At 42.0% G+C, this 15,886-nt stretch overlaps 1 protein-coding gene across 3 annotated transcripts in view; it reads right to left on the reverse strand.

Moving 5' to 3' along the window:
* foxp4 (forkhead box P4) overlaps positions 1-11,881 on the reverse strand; it is a 111,170-nt gene extending 99,289 nt beyond the window's left edge. For all 3 annotated transcript variants that reach the window (XM_015013617.2, XM_015013626.2, XM_015013607.2), the window contains exon 1: positions 11,263-11,881. The gene's annotated coding sequence lies outside the window, so the exon portion shown is untranslated. The remainder of the gene's footprint in view (positions 1-11,262) is intronic.
* Positions 11,882-15,886: the final 4,005 nt, after the last annotated feature.

A 15,886-nucleotide genomic window follows, 5' to 3' on the forward strand; every position in this document is an offset into this window, starting at 1 on the left:
TCATCTGTCCATCCCAGACTCCTTGGGGAGCAATGGGAGGATTGGAAGGAGAAGGGGCTGGGAGGGTCAAAGGGAGAATCAGTGAGTGAGGGGGGGTGGGGCGAGAGTCGTGCTGCAAGTCTCGCTGATTGGATAATGAATTGAATGATTATCAGAGCCTGGCTTGTAAAAGTTGCGCAGAAATCTCAGTTCATCAGCCAACCAGCCCCGCGCCCTCATCAACCAATCAAACCCCCAGCTGGGAGGCAGCGGTGGGACGGGGGCGTCAGGAGGAGGGTGGGGGAGGGGGGCGCTCCGTTCGAGTTTCTCAATTTTTCTTTCCATCTGCTTCTCTCGCTCATATTTTTCTCTCTGGTTTTCTCTTGCAGCGCAACGCTGTGTCTGCTGCTGCGTCCCTCGTCTCTCTCTGTGGGAGACAGAGAATTCTCAAGGCCACAATTACCGCACAGAACTATCAATTTCCCCTTCAATTAACCCTGTGGGAAGAGAGGGGGACGAGGAAGAGGAAGGGGAGCGAGCGGAGAAAGGGGCTAAGAAAAAAATGTCAAATTTGTGATGAAGAAGATCCGGCCCTGCTCTCTGTTCACTCTCCCTCCGGGGCACTGTCATGTGTTTCAGCTGAGAGGGGAGAGAATTACAGTCCCTTTAGGATGAACTTGACCCTACCATCAGAGGTCAAACAAGTTACAATACAGTGCAGGCACCCCCCCCCCCTTTTGTCATTACCTGCAAATAGGCTCAGCCTGTGTTCCTTTAATGCACGACTGTACGTCAATAGTAAGCACTCTAAAGGGCAGCGTAGATCTGTGGGACGCTGAAGGAAGAGAAAGTAGCAAAGCGAAAGAGAAGGGAGATGGAAAAATGACACACACACAAAAAGACGGAGACTTCAGTCAGGAGTTGTGTTTCTTAGATCAGTGACTTAGGGCCAGTGCCCTGGTGCAACGGACAACTGCGATGGCATGCCTGCTGTCTTACGCACTGCTTACTCTTTTTTTTTTTTTGCATTCTCACTTCCCTTTTCCACCCACTCACTGAGCAAACCAACCCCCCCGCCCCACCCTCCCACCCGCACCACCACCCTGCTACAAGGGAGCCGCTCAGAACCAAACCCAGCCAGCCGTCAGTGAGGTTTTCGCAGGCAAACTTCGCATAAAGCCCCCCAGAAGCCGTACACATGCCTGACACCACAAAGCATGCCGGGGGTTTCATTGCCACTCACCCTCCCCTCCTGCCTCCGTCCTGTCCTCGTTTCGTTTCTTTTCTTCTTTTTTTTTTTTGTACTTTAGTCCTTGGTTCCTCCCCTGGTCCCCTCCCTCGTTTATGCTAACAACTTTCCGAGGCTAATGCACGGTCCCCGACTGACCTTTAGACAATGGAAACCTGCCGCAGCAGAAGTTGCCGATTAGAGCTACAGGTTGCACACTGCAGCTCTGACCTTCAGTGAGCAAATGAGCATTTTTGTCATCGGCTTATCTAATAACCCAGTAACCACCTTCAAAAAAGCAGTAGATTACGAAGAAATGTTTCCATTATTTGTCCCCAGAACGTTTGTTGTTTGTCATAGCGTCAGATCTTCAGCTGCAAAATTGATTAGAGGTCCACAAAAGTTTCTCTGGCATACCATTTGCATGTTTAAAACTCAAAAGCCCGTTTTTAAAATGATGACAGAGAACATACCGGGGAGACGGAGCTTTTTTTATCCAGCTTCATGGAGCAGAAGAGAACAGCGCTTCCCCATCCCCCACCTGTTGACACCCACTGCTAGGCAGCTGGCTTAAAAAATGGCCACTGCCCTTTCCTTCTGCGTACAGAAAAGATTGTGTCTCATTTTGGAAATATTTCCAGTCATGAAAAGCACCAATGGCCATCGTGTATAAGGTAAAGTAGCAAAACCCATCACTGCTTATTTATTTTTCTGAGTAAGACAAAATAGTAAGATAAAAGACATGTGGTCCAGGGACAAGCAGGTGTCTCACTCTGTAGCATAAAGCATATTTCAATCATTCTAAAATGTTCAAAAAGTTATTTGTAGCTTATCGAAATTACAATTAGAGCTTCCTGCTTGAGACAGATTTATAGAAAATGCAAGTAAAAATGTTGAAATGAACAAATCAATTTAAATCTGTATGAAAATCTAAACTCTGTTTTTTTCTGGGGGTTTTTGTAATTTTAATCCACGAGGTTGTTTTTTTGTCGTTGTTGCTGATTTTATTTTTCCTTATATCAAAATATTTACTTTTCATTCTCCTAACCCTAACCCACCACAAACCAACACCTTGGTTTGATTTAATCCAATTCACCATTTAATCTGGCTGAAACATGGCCTAAGCAGAAGAAGCAACTGTTGGAGGTGAGACCATACAAAGATCTTGGATGCAAAGAAGATTGTAGAGGGAACACAAAACTCGCGAAAGATGAGAAGACGAGGGGGGAAAAAAACAAAAAATAAACAACAAGAAGACGAGTGGGTAGTAAAAAGTGCAACACAATAAGAAGGAGAGAAAAGGGAAGCCGCAAGTGTGGAGTCCTTCACACTGAGTGACTATTGGAACTCCAACAGGGAAAAAAAAAAAGGTTTTTCTGTTCAACCCCAGAGCAGGACTGAAGGAAACTCTGCAGGCTGGTGGGAGGCAGGCGGCGTATACAAGCCTTATTAATGCTGCAAACACTTATCTTAAAATACTGAAACCGAAACAAAAATGAGACCAAAAGAACAAACAGAAAATATATGTAAATTTCCAGCTCATATAATTGCACATGTAAAAATCAGCTTACGAAAGAAGCTAAATTGTGTCTTTCTTGTGTGTGGCTTTGTAGATATAGAGGGGGAAAGTGAAAGAACAGAAAAAAAAACATAATTATATTTGTTTCAGTTACGTAAAAACAATTATAATAGAATTAAAAAAAAAAAAAAAAAAAAAAAAAAGGAAAACTTGATGGCCAAGAAACCTAAACTGTACATGAACAACATGATATGCCTTTTCCCCTATTTTACACGGTTTCCTTTTTGGGTTTTAGTTGCACTTCTTTGCCCAACAATATCCTGCCAGCAAACAGTTAACGCTGCTTCACAGGCCAGCAGTCAGGCCAGCGCAAACACACCCACCTCCTCGCTCGCCCCCTTCCCTTTCCCCAGGAACATGAGAGCTGGCTCTAATTCACAGGCTGGTAAAGCTGTGGTGGACAGCAGTCTTGATCTGGCAGGATTAGGCTACTTTTATTTCCCCGAGAGCCACAGGGGTGGGGAGGGAGGAGTGGTGGAAGGAGGCGCTCAAATCCTTCTACAAATGTCAGACAACGACCGGTGACCGGGAGGCTCCGCAGATACATGCACTCTGCGCGCGCCCGCACGAAAGCTCGCATACTCATGAAGAAGAAAAAAAAAAAAAAAGAAAAGAGAAAGGGGAGTGCAGCATCCAAAGAAGAGACCCATCACTCTCTGTCTCATCAGGTGGTGGAACCAACGACGTGGGAGCAAAGAAGGCAGCGAGCAAAGGAGGAGCGGGAGGAGTGTTGTGGAGGCAGGAGGGAGGTGTCGGGTGGGGGATACACAATTATTCAGATAACAGCTGGGAATAATCTAGTGGCAGATGTCTCTTGGTCAACAATGCCCACCGCACACACGAGTGCGTGCCTGTGTGCGTGCGCACACACTCGGAGTCTCAATGCTCGCCGATAAACCAGCATGAGCTGCTGCTACTCTGCCCACACTGCTGCCTCAGCCTGCCTGCCTGCCTGGAAAACTTTATCTTTTGTTTTGATTTGGAGAAATTCAATCGCAAAGAAAAATAACACTCGTGCTTTCTGATTGGCTTCTGGTTACCTCTGATGTTGGTCTAAAGAGACATAACTTAGGGGACTGAGTTCAAGGAAGGAATAATGAAGGATGGTTGGTCACTGTTGGATGCAAAAAATGGGCTATTTTGATCTTAAAAGGTTATGGCTTCAAAACTAAAACAAAAAAGAGAAGTCAGAGAAAAAGACAGAGACCCCCCAGCATACTACAGGAGTTGAACATCTCTGTAGCCATGTTCTCTCTGTCATTTAGTTCCACATTTTAGCAGTGTACGACCGTCGAAAGTAAAACTTTCCTAATGGAAATGGTGGTGCAAGTTAGCCTTCCTGGTGGAAATTTTAGCTTTCCCCCATTTTATAGCAGTTCACATGTCCAACTGTTTCTGCAGGAACTGGATATCTGTGGAGCCACGTTCTCTTTCCCTTCATACAATCACGCATTTTGCCATAGCTGAGAGAAACGGCAGATTTCCCCTTGATTTTCTTTCAAGTGAAAGTTTTAGCCATAAATTTCACAAATAAGGGACAAAGGTTCAAAAGAGTTTCGGTTTTTACAAGATTCAGTTTACATCATACTGTTCCAGTGGTTAAAAATATGGTTAATGAGATCCCAGAAAGTTTTCTACAGTTTTTATGGAGCTCAAAGTAGCTCAATGAAGCCCCACCACTACCTGGTTCTGCCCACTGCTGGTCAGCTGGCTTGAGGAAGAGAGCAACATTTTTCCCTCGTTTGCAAGGAAGTCAAAGTCAAACTTGGAAATGTTTCTGACTCTGAAAAGCACAGCCAGCTGAGTTAATAAAGCACAAATCATCACTCTTATGAAGGTATTCTGCTGAATACACACATACACAATTACCATAAGGCTACATTGAACAACATAGTATCTACGCATTCAGTCCAGTGCACCTGGAAGCAACCTATCTGTGGCGGCTGTAGCTCCCGATCACACCAACAAAAGCCATTACATCTGAACCTTATTGGGCAAAGCCACCAGTCACTTCTTGTTAGGGGCAAAAGCAGACTAAAAACAGCAAGAAAACGAAGACCAGAGGTCTAAGAAACACAAACCATTTTGTCTTTACTGTTTTCCAATTCACCCACTCAAAGTATTTTAGTTTCGAGAAAGTGCTTTTTTACCCCAACTCTCCTCTCGCCGTAAGTGAATAAATCTTCAAGATGTTATGTAGCTGTGGATGGAAGGAAGGAAGGGGGCGGCCCAGGCGAGTGGCGCTCCGGAGCTCTGTCAATCCGTCAACCCCGGCAGCCCATTGTGATGTGGTTTAACACTGGCTAACAGCTCGTCCTGTCAGGGGGATGGATCATCCTGCGGCGCCTCACATGCTAATAGCTTAAGTAGGCATCCCATGTCCCCTGGAACTAATACCACAAATACTAATACCATAAAAGAGCAGTGCTCCAGCCTCACTTTCGCCTGTGTTAGCCAGCATCTCGATACTTTGCGGATTAGAAAACATAATGAGATGCATTTAAATGGTTATTACCTCTCCTCAGTACAGGAAGGCAAGAAACAGGGGGGAAACGCAGCATGGCTAATTTCCTATCATCGTATGTTAATCTACGCTCTACCCAGTCGAAGGAATCCAAATAGTCGGGTGTAATAGAAGTTATCGAAAAACACCAAAAACATAAATCTGCTCAACCTTTTTGGAGCTGAACTTCAGGAATCAAACATGCGGACTGATGAGAGGAGAAATCTGCATCTGAATTCATGAGATACTGCACACTCTTGGACGAGTCTCTTAATTGTCCCTCCATCACGTCCACCCCGGAGATTTCTAACACACAAACGAGCGCTCAAGAGCCGTGCGTTGCCTCTCCACTCGATCGGCCGTTTCGTGATATCTGCGCGACGCGCGGGCGCTGGGCGCGCCGCGCTCGCAGTGTCGCGCCTCGCAGCTGTCACCAAACACTTCCTTCACAGCCATCCCTTCAATGCACATTAAAGCGAAGCTGCAGAAAGTTTGAGCACATTGTTGTTCAGATGGGGAGGCTCTCCGCCGCTGCGCTCGATTGACGGCTGCCCTGTCAGTTTGTCGCGGGGCTTTAGAAAACACCAACGGCTCTCTGATGAAGTGCTTACAAAAGGTCAAAGGGTGGCGGGGAGTGGGAGGGGGCGGTGGAGGGAGGCTGACTGGGGGGAGTAACTGAGAGAGGGAGGCGAGGGAGAAAAGGAAAGGAAGACGGGACAGACTGAAGGAAAATCCATAACACAAATATAGCTGTCAGAAGCAATGCAGAGTTAGCGGGGGGACACAATGAACGATGAGAGCTTTTCGGGAAGATGCTCCGCTTGAACACAACAGGCGTCCTCTCAGCTTTATTCTTCACTCCCCAGCCCACATTGACCATCTTGAGTGCTCTACCCGATCTCCGCCAATGACCTCTTGATCTGCCATGACTCTGAAATCAAACTGCGCTCCGACTGCCTCACTTCACACTCCGTTCTCAGTCCTCCAGACTCCACAGTCCCCCACCAACCACTCCCCCCCGCCCTCCCCTCTCTTTCCTTCCAGCTCTAACTCTCAGGTGCCAAGCGGCACTCCGGAGAGGCTGATCTAATGCTTCCTCGGCCACGACAACCCAGGCATGGAACTCTCACACAGTTGTTTCCTTCACGTCGGGCAGGTTTTCCCCCTTATATTTTCTATCTGCCTGTAACCCCAAGCCAACCCCTCCACACCCATAGGAAACGGTCTCTTCCGCTCTGAGCTATTGGGTCACTTCTTCCCACATCCATCAGCTGGTAATGGGGCTGAGCTCTGATAAAGTCAGTGAAATGCCTGCATTACTGAAAAATGAAGAAGAAGAAAAAAACTCTGGAAATGTCTCATCTTAGATGTGGAGATGTGTCAGTGACCATCGGCTATAAAATACTGTCAAGTTGCAATAACTGCTCCAAATAAGTGGAGATGATTCAGTCACCTTTCCTGGCTGATACCAATTTAATTTTTTTTTAATGTCAATTAAGATTTTTTTTTTTTTTCCATAGGATTGTGATACCGAATGAGATAAATCTGACAGGGGTAATAGTTTTGAAACCCACAGACTATTAAGAAATAAATTAAAAGTTTGCAGGTTTTTTTATTAAACTCAGAAAATGTATCACAAAATAGGGGGATGAGTTTTAGTTCTGATTGAAGGGGGGGAAAAAAACACTAAATAGTTTTTGGATTTCCTGATTAGCGACCAGAGTCAATCTAGGGAAGATTGGTTCAATTTGATCCCTGACCGATAGATCAGAGCGTCTTTACATCATATTATTATAAAATAAAAAAAATAAAAAACACTTAAAGAATTTTTTCCCCCCGTCTGCTGCACACAGCAACTCTACGGTATGGCACCGCCGCATGACCCGCCGCGAGAAAACACATCTAATCTTGGGAAAAAAAAAAAAAAAAAAAACGTGTGGGATTTATTATGAGACAGACACACACGTTTTCGGCCCCTCAGCTTCTCCTAAATAACGGGTTCAATTAGAACCACATGTATAATCAGGCCTCAGTTTGAAGCAACGCGACGGCAGCCAGTCACTCACAAAGCAATCCAAACTTCTAAACAATCATTGTTTTTTTTATCCCCACTTGGAATTCATAAAGAAATATAGAATCGCATTTATGTTGCATTTGATGAGATTTTAAGTCAATACAAATGGGGAAAAAAAAAAAAAAAAAAGCCACACGTCTTTCTTATAGTTCATTAGCCTCAGGACCAACATTTAAAATTCCAGTCTAGGAACATTTTCAGTTTGGCTTTTTCCTCCAAACCCAAAATGAATGGATACGAAGATATTAAGCGTTTCAGCTTTTTGAACATGCGAGTGTTCCAGCAGGAGTAAATCTATCACGGGTCAAACCCTACACGTATATAGCTGCTGCGGTATATTCACGCTCTTCAACATCACTTTGGAGCAAAAAGCCCACTCAGACTTGTGGGTTTGGGATGACGGCAGAGGGTTTTAATGAAGAGAGCATCAGAGATGCAGAGACAGACAGCGCTGGGCTGTCGATGCGCTTTCAACGCGCAGGACATTTAAAAACCTCAAACGCTGTCCATTTTCACTCAAGCAGGACAGGTAGATTGAGGAGGAGAGAAAAAAAAAAGCATTACACACACACATACACACACACGCACGCATGCATACACACCGAGATGCATACACTGTTCCACATGTACCTTCACATGTACTCATGCTGGAGGTAAGGACTCTGTGAGTGAGTTTATGGAATAATACAATCACGTCGGTGGCTTTTAATCCTATTGAAGGGGTTTTAGAGCGCATGAGATTCATTATTATTGCCTGTCTCTCTAGACAGTTTTCCTACACGGCTCCAGTCACACCCCACTGTGCACGCACTACTATTCCACATACTCCAGGACCATTATAAAAAATAAAATATAAAAGAGACAGAGAGAGAGAGAGAGAGAAATCGTCATTTAAGCAATGTGCAATCGCAGAAACAGTCATGTGAATCTGATGGGAATCTGGAGAAGAGGAGAAATCCAAATACGAAGTGATATAAAACAGGACGTACAAAAGACACACAAGCTGCTGAGGAGAGGGGGAAAAAAAATAAAGCAAAGAGGGGAAAGTGTTGAAGCAAGTCAGATGGAAATATGTTGGAAATGCAGACAATGGCCGACAGCAGGCAGGGAGAGTCGGTGTGTCTCAGACACCTTCAGCTCCTTCCACTTTTACACTTTTCCCTTTCAAATAACTACTTGGCGTGTCGGAAATGCAACACCTCACGCTACAGCCACTTCACTATGACTTCATCCTGTTCATGTTGCTGCTTTTACACTGGAAATGGAAAGCTCCTTCTTCAGCAGATCAGTAATTATCATCAGTCAGCTTATTGCAAACATAAATATACAGAGAACATAAATAAAGTCCTTTTTGTAAGAAGTAAAAAAAAAAGAAGACTTTTTTAAATTGAGACAAAACTGCAGCCTGGTAAGAAAATAATCAAAAGCTGTGGAGTTCACATATTTCAAAAATAATAATTAAAAAAAGACAATAAAAAGTGTTCTTTCCATTTAATATATTTACTGGATCTGCTTCAAATTTTGAGAGAGCATTTGTGTAATTATTCTCGACTGTGGAGGATGTATTTATATTTTTTCAAGCACCAAATTAATTTAACTATTAAGCTGCCCAATTCTTCACAACTGTGCTGAAAAACAGAAAATCAAACAAACTAATGTTGTGTGTGTGAGTGAAAAATGTCAATTTTAAAAACAGTTTTAAAAATAGCAGCAAGAGTGAAAGAAGGCCAAAAACTGAAAAAAGAACTCTGCGCAGATTTTTTTTTTTTTTCACGCAAAACAAAAACTTGATGGATTAAACTCTGGTAAGTTTTTGTTGTTGTTGTATTTGTTTTGTTTTTTTTTTTGTTTGTTTGTTTTTTTTAATAAATGAAGTGCGCACCTGGGGCTTTGCGCCACCGCAAAAAAGGAAAGAACTGCCTGCCTGTTTGACTCCAGAACTGTGGCAAGGTCATAAAATATGATGAAGAGCCTTTTTTTTTTTTTCATTCCCGCTGGATCTTCTATTAAACCGCAATTAAAAGTGTGTCATCACGTCGCGAAAAATGCCGCCACAGAGAACAAGGAGGTTGGCGATGGTGGTGGCGAGGCTGGGAAGGGGGTGTAGTGAAGGGGGGCGGGGATGGTGGGGGGGGGGGGGGCTCGGAAGGGGGGAGGGAGGGGGCACAACAGCGCAGAGAGGACACAGTAAATAAAATTAATTATGCCAAATGCCCCCGCGCCCATCAATCACAGGGCAATAATGCCCGTGTCAGGGTGTTGCACTCACACGGCCTGTATGCTTTTCTGTGACTGACAGACAACTAACAGCAATTAATTGTCATTTCATTTCTATCCACTTTTTTTTTTTTTATGTGCAGCTGTCACGCAGGGATCTGCTGCCTGGTTTTATTTCAGAATTTGTATTTCAATGAGATAAAAAGAAACTTTTCTTCGTTAACTTAATGTTGCTGCTTTTCATTTGAACAAAAAAAAGAAGAACGTCACTGCAACATCAGTTTTAATGCAGATACGTCTTTTTCTTCTTCTCTTTTCTTTTTGTGAAATGAATTCGTCAGAGGTGGTGGAGGCCTATACTTTGAGGCAAAACTTGCAGAGATTGGGATTTAGTGTCCACACTGAGACAAAGACTAATCTGGAGCAGCATCAAATCTGACAATGCACTGTCCATTTTATGCGTTTCATTTTTTTTTTCTTTATTATTAAAGTTACTATCATTTATATAGTCGAGCTCATTGAGCTTCGGTTTATTACACAAGGGCAAATCCTGCATGAAGCCCTGAATATTTGCAATTTATATTAATACTATTTTATAACTTTTCCTGCGTCAAACCTCTAAAATCCGAGATTTTTGTTGCCGTTGTTCGTTTATATTTTTTGTTTGTTTCTTTTTGTTGCTGTTGGGTTTTTTTAATGTCCAATCCAACAGATCATAAAAACGAAATAGAAATGAAGGAAGCAGCACGGACACATCAAACCTCGGTGAGGTCTCACAGAGCGACTCTAGTTTCAAAAGTCAGAATCTTTTGAAAAGAAAGTATTGTTCCCCCAAACCTATTGACCATGTCAGCTCAAAAAGCTTTTTTTTTTTTCCCCCTCCCTCCTCAAGACAAGAGCCCTTTTATCTCCAGGCAGGGAATCTAACTCCTTTTCTATAATTTTAATCGTCGTAGTTTAATTATTAGCTTAATAAAAAAAAAAAACTTAAAAACGAAAAACGCGTTTATGGCATTTGTGTGAAACAAATGCCACAAAATCACTAAAGCTTCGAGTAATTTTAACACAACTGTTAGGAGATCTTTTTTTTTTTTTTAAGTTGCCTTCCTCAAATTAGATCCCGACATTTTAGTTGCTTCTATGACAAAGAGAAAAGTTTTTGTTGTCTCTGAAGGGAAAAGGTTCAGGCAGATGGTGGCCACGAAACATCGCGTTAATAAATGTTCTTATTTTCTTTTTAAGAAAAAAAAAAAGACTCTATAGCGATGAAGTAAGAGATTTCAAAACAAATCTTAACAAATCGTTTCTTATCTTTATAAAAGTAGCAAACAGAGGGGACAAAATACTGCGATAATCTTTCTGCGAATGAAAACAGATCACAACAAGTGGCTCAAAGAAAAGGGATTTTTAAAGTTTCGGGTGAGAAACAGTGAAAGTTGGAATGAAGCTGTGACAAAAAAAAAAGGGGAAACATGACAAAACAGGAAAACATGATCGTGTCCCATGTGCTACATTTTCTCTAATAGTTCAACTGTACGAATAAACTTCATAAACAGAGAATGTGTGGGGGGGGGGGGGAAGTTGTGTATCAGAGTTTCAATGGAAGCGCGGAAAGAAAGAAAGGAGGAAGGAAGGAAGGAAAGGATAGCGAAAAAGTAAAAGTGCAGAGATAATGCATCAACCTGTTCTCTGGGTTTCTGAAGAAGTCAACTTTCACGCCAGCGGTTGGACCATGTGGACAGCCCGCTTCTGCTCCTCAGACCCCGGCGCGTCCACACTCTTTCTTCACGGCGACAAACAAGGGGGGGGCGCACAAGCCGACGGGACGCGAAAAAATTAAAAAATATATACATAAAATGTGAAGGGGGGGAGGGAAAAAAAACAATAGAGAGGAAAAGAGAGCGAGAGACAGAGAAATCTAGGGTCTTAAGACCATTACTTCTTTAAGCGGAGAAAAAGCGTGCTCGTTAAGTCCCTTTTCCTATTCCCCCCTTTTGTGTGCGTCCTCTCTCCTCGGAGTGGCCCCTCTGGAGTGAAGTCGGAACAATACTGCCGCTAAAAACTCTGGCACTGAGCGCAAGTTGCAGCGGGAGAAACAACGCGCCTTTCTTTCGTCTTCTTCACTTGCTGCACCTTCTTCCGCCGGCTTTCTTCTCGAAGAAGCCCGATCAGCGCGTAAAACCTCCCCTCTGGTCTGCACTTTTTGGCATCCTGTCTTGTTGCTCGCTTGTTCGCTTGGAAATCAGGGTTGAATCACTTGGGCTGAGCGTGTGTGTGTGTGTGTGTGTGTGTGTGTGTGACGGGGAGACAGTTTGCTGCGCTACCGTAATGCCTGTAAAGCACGTGCGCAAAGTCGTGGCGCACATCGTTTGAGGAAAGCTGGCTCTCTGTCGCTCTCCTATTGTGTGTGTGTGTGTGTGTGTGTGTGTGTGCGTGTGTGTGTGTGTGTAGATGAGGGGAAGGCACTGATCTTTTGACCTGCTTTGCATCCTTGCTGAGTTGTGCTATTGTGGAGGCAGAGAGCAACAGATGTTGGCCTGCACGAATTATGAGCCCAGAAACCGCCAGAAACAAAGCACAGTCAAGCCAATCAGCTCTGCTGCTCGGGATTTGCTCAACCTTTTAAAAGTCTCAAACAGTTATTAATAAAAATAAATAAATAAATAAACAAAAAAACTATATGCTATGTTTGGGGGCCCACTTCTAACCTGTGGGTGGGTAGATCCCCAAAGGGCCCCATCAGTAACTATATTAGTTGCTGAGAGCAGGGTCATTACCCCTATTCAGTATTCTAAAAATATTTTTCATATTACATTCAAAATTATTTCTATTGCCTGCCGGTAACAATATTTAATACAAGTAATTCATAAATGTCCTTTGACAGAAAACTTTTCACACGCTGAATTTGACTGCACTGCCATTAATTGTGAATATGTGTAACTGAACTTTAGTCTACTGTTATGCTTTGATTGCATCGATTGGCTTCACCCTGTGTTTCTTGATATGAATGAGGCACCATATTTTGTCAACTGGAGCTTTATAGACAAACTGAATTAAGCTGAGACCTGACAAACTGGCTACTGGCTGTTTTAAAAGTTGCTAAACATCTTCATTGAGTTAACATGTCCACTTGCGTTTAACTTTAATGGAGGAATGATTTTTTTTTAAGTGAATAAAACAGTAAACAAGAACACAATGTCAAATGTTTACAAACTATGAGTTAATTCAAACCTTTTCCCAAAAAATAAACCAAAAAACACTCTGTGGTACAGTTAGTTAGTCTTTTCTTTATTGCATTATTATAATTGTAATATTAGATGTAGTCCAGCTGACTGAGCCAGCATGTGCTTTGTTAACAGCCAGAGAACGCTTGTCTCCGGTTCCTTTTTTGAAAAGGAACCATTGACTTCAACACTGACATCTGTGAGAATCAATCCAGTAGTCTGGAGAACTTATTGGTGTCCAAAATGTGTATTTATGACAATCTGAAATAACAAATACTGCATATCAACTGATATTTACACATTACATTGATGTAATTATGATATTATTCATGCCTGTTCAGCATGTTGCTAAGACTTGTTAAAACTTTGCATTTTACACCAGTGTCTCTACTTAGCATGAGGAAACCGCACTAGTGAGGTCCTGGTCTGAGTTAAGCCCACCAGCAACCACAGTGTTGCTGACCATCCTGTTGTGCAGATCTTATTTCCCAGCTGCATTTAACACATAATCTCTCACTTTACATTATTTATCAAAATACAAGGACAACTTGGCCACACTGTAGAGCAGGGGTGTCAAACTCGTCAAACTCCAGTCCTCAAGGGCCGCTGTCCTGCAGGTTTTAGATGTGCCACAGGTACAAAACACCTGAATCAAATGGCTTAATTGCCTCCTCCTTGTGTAGATAAGTTCTCCAGAGCCTTGCTAATGACCTAATTATTCTTTTCAGGTGTGGTGCAGCAGAGGCACATCTAAAAGTTGCAGGGCAGCGGGCCTCCAGGACTGGAGTATGACACCTATGTAGTTATTTTACCAGCTTTATTCAGTTTTTGTGTGTGTGCGTGTGTGTGTGTGCCAGCTAAGTGGTAAAAAATGCTGACCTATATAATAAAATCCATTAAAAATGAAAGTTGGACCTAATGGTTTCAGACTGCTCAGGCTCTGCTGGTAGGAAGAAACGGACTGAAATCATTCCTCAAAAACATAATTCTGGAAATCCACAGTAGATCACAATTGCACTTAAATGTGGGTGTTTAAAAAAAATCTTTTTTTTTTTTAACCTGACATTTGTCTTTCTTAATTCATTTGGAAAACATGTAAACAAGTCAATTTAGTCAATGCTTACCCTAAACTCATGCCTTCTTTGAAGCACCTTTTTACCCACCTATTGCAGTCAGTCTTCTATGGAAGCTGTGACAAAAGTATGCCACATCTTCAATTAGTGATATTTACCGACTGGAAAAAGACCTCGACTTGAAGGACCTTGAAAGAGTCGGTTTGGTTCTCTGTGAAGGCATATCATGTTCACGGCGACTCCACTGAGTTTCTGGCAGGTTCAGCTCTGAACGTTCTGCTGTAAAACTTTCATTTTCTTCCGCCGAAGCCATCGTTGTGTTAGTTCGGAAGCATGCTTGGACTCGACGTAATAATAAAAACTTAAATCTCTCTTTACCTGCAGAGAAAACATGTTTTACACTCAACATAAAAGTAATCCCGGGGCATAGTGCTGCCACTACCATGTTGCAATGTGAGCAAAAGTAACGCGAATGAGCAAATCTCAGGGAAATCCTTTTAAGGGCAGCTAGACATTATTTCAGGTTAATGAGATTCACATGAATATTCATGTGTGTAAAGAGACTGAATGCTGTAATTAAATCAAAATTCAGTAAATTGTTTAAGTTTGTGAAGAAACATGCAAAGAGGTTTTTGTAGGAATGTTTTCTTGTTAAAATAAAAAATAAAAACAAGTTTTTATCTCTCAGTCGAGGCTTCGTATAATCATACTCTCCAAATCAAAGGTGGAAAAAGTACTGAAATCATTTATCATGATCTCATTAAAAAAAAATAAAAAAATCAAAATAACCTGGAGTTGTAACATTGGTCATGTGACGATCCACTGTGACGTTCAAACTGAGTTTTTTTTTTTTTTTTTTAAGGATCCCCAGGTCAGCAGTGAGCTTATAAGCACTTGCAAAGTTTGCTTATAACTAAAACCACTCTTAGCTTTGGCACATTTATTGAGAAATAACTTTTAGTTTTAATGCTGAATAACATTGATTTATTCTAGAAAGATTTATGCCAACGTAAGAAATGCTCAATTGCACAAATAAAATATAAAATTTAAGTGGATCTTCCCTCCCCCCTTTTCTTGTGATGCACCTGCTTTGGTTTGGACAGTTATATAGTGATTAGATACATTTTTACTGCCTGCCTACCTCAGTCCGTCCTTTATGTATTTTGGAAGCTGGACAACTCCTTTTGCTAAATTATCACGGCGCCGTTTCTCGCCTCCACATTCATTTACTAATTGACACCACATCAGTGTGAAGATTACTGATGAATCTTGGAAATTACATCATACCTGTCGCTGCAAAATGAAAGGAAAAACGAACCATAAATCCAAAGAAGATCCTGGGAAAAAAAAAAAATTATATATATATATATATATATATATATATATATATATATATTTGCTCAGGCCATGAAATGAGAATTTGCCCTCCTGTCTTTCCTCTATTTAAAGCATTTAGTTTTAGAAGATGATGGCAATCCACCGCAGCGCCACCCAACAATGAGCCGTAAATCACGACACGTTCATTAGTGTGATCAATATCGTTGAGAAAAAGTAAAAGAAAAAGAAAAAAAAAAGTGTGTCTGTGTGTGCAAATGTTTGGGTGTGAATATGTGAGAGCTCCTTTACTCCTTACTTACTTACCTCGCTGCTGTCTTTCCCTGTGAGCCCGACAGATTTTGCCGGCGGGGACTTTGTCGTACGTCTCCGGTAGGTCTCTGCAGAATTGATGGGTGTTAATGTGGGAAACTGAGGAGCGACGCTTTTCAAAGTGGTTCTTCTCAGGATGGAGCACTTTATAAGTGTTATCTGGGAGGGAAAAAAAAGCAAACTGTATATTAAAAAGGTAACTTACAGGTGTGCACAAAACCTAAAAAAAAAAGAAGAAAAAAAAGTATTTAATATAATTTCAGTGTATTTCAGGTTTGGATGTCTTTGGAAAAAAGTAAAGAGTGCGGAAAATATTTTTTATTTTCCGTGACTTTATTCCTCATCCTCATGTCTAAATATTG

The sequence above is a fragment of the Poecilia mexicana genome, unplaced genomic scaffold (assembly GCF_051168715.1).
Source record: "Poecilia mexicana isolate PSO_F unplaced genomic scaffold, ASM5116871v1 scaffold_5, whole genome shotgun sequence".
In the NCBI taxonomy this organism is placed as follows: domain Eukaryota; kingdom Metazoa; phylum Chordata; class Actinopteri; order Cyprinodontiformes; family Poeciliidae; genus Poecilia; species Poecilia mexicana.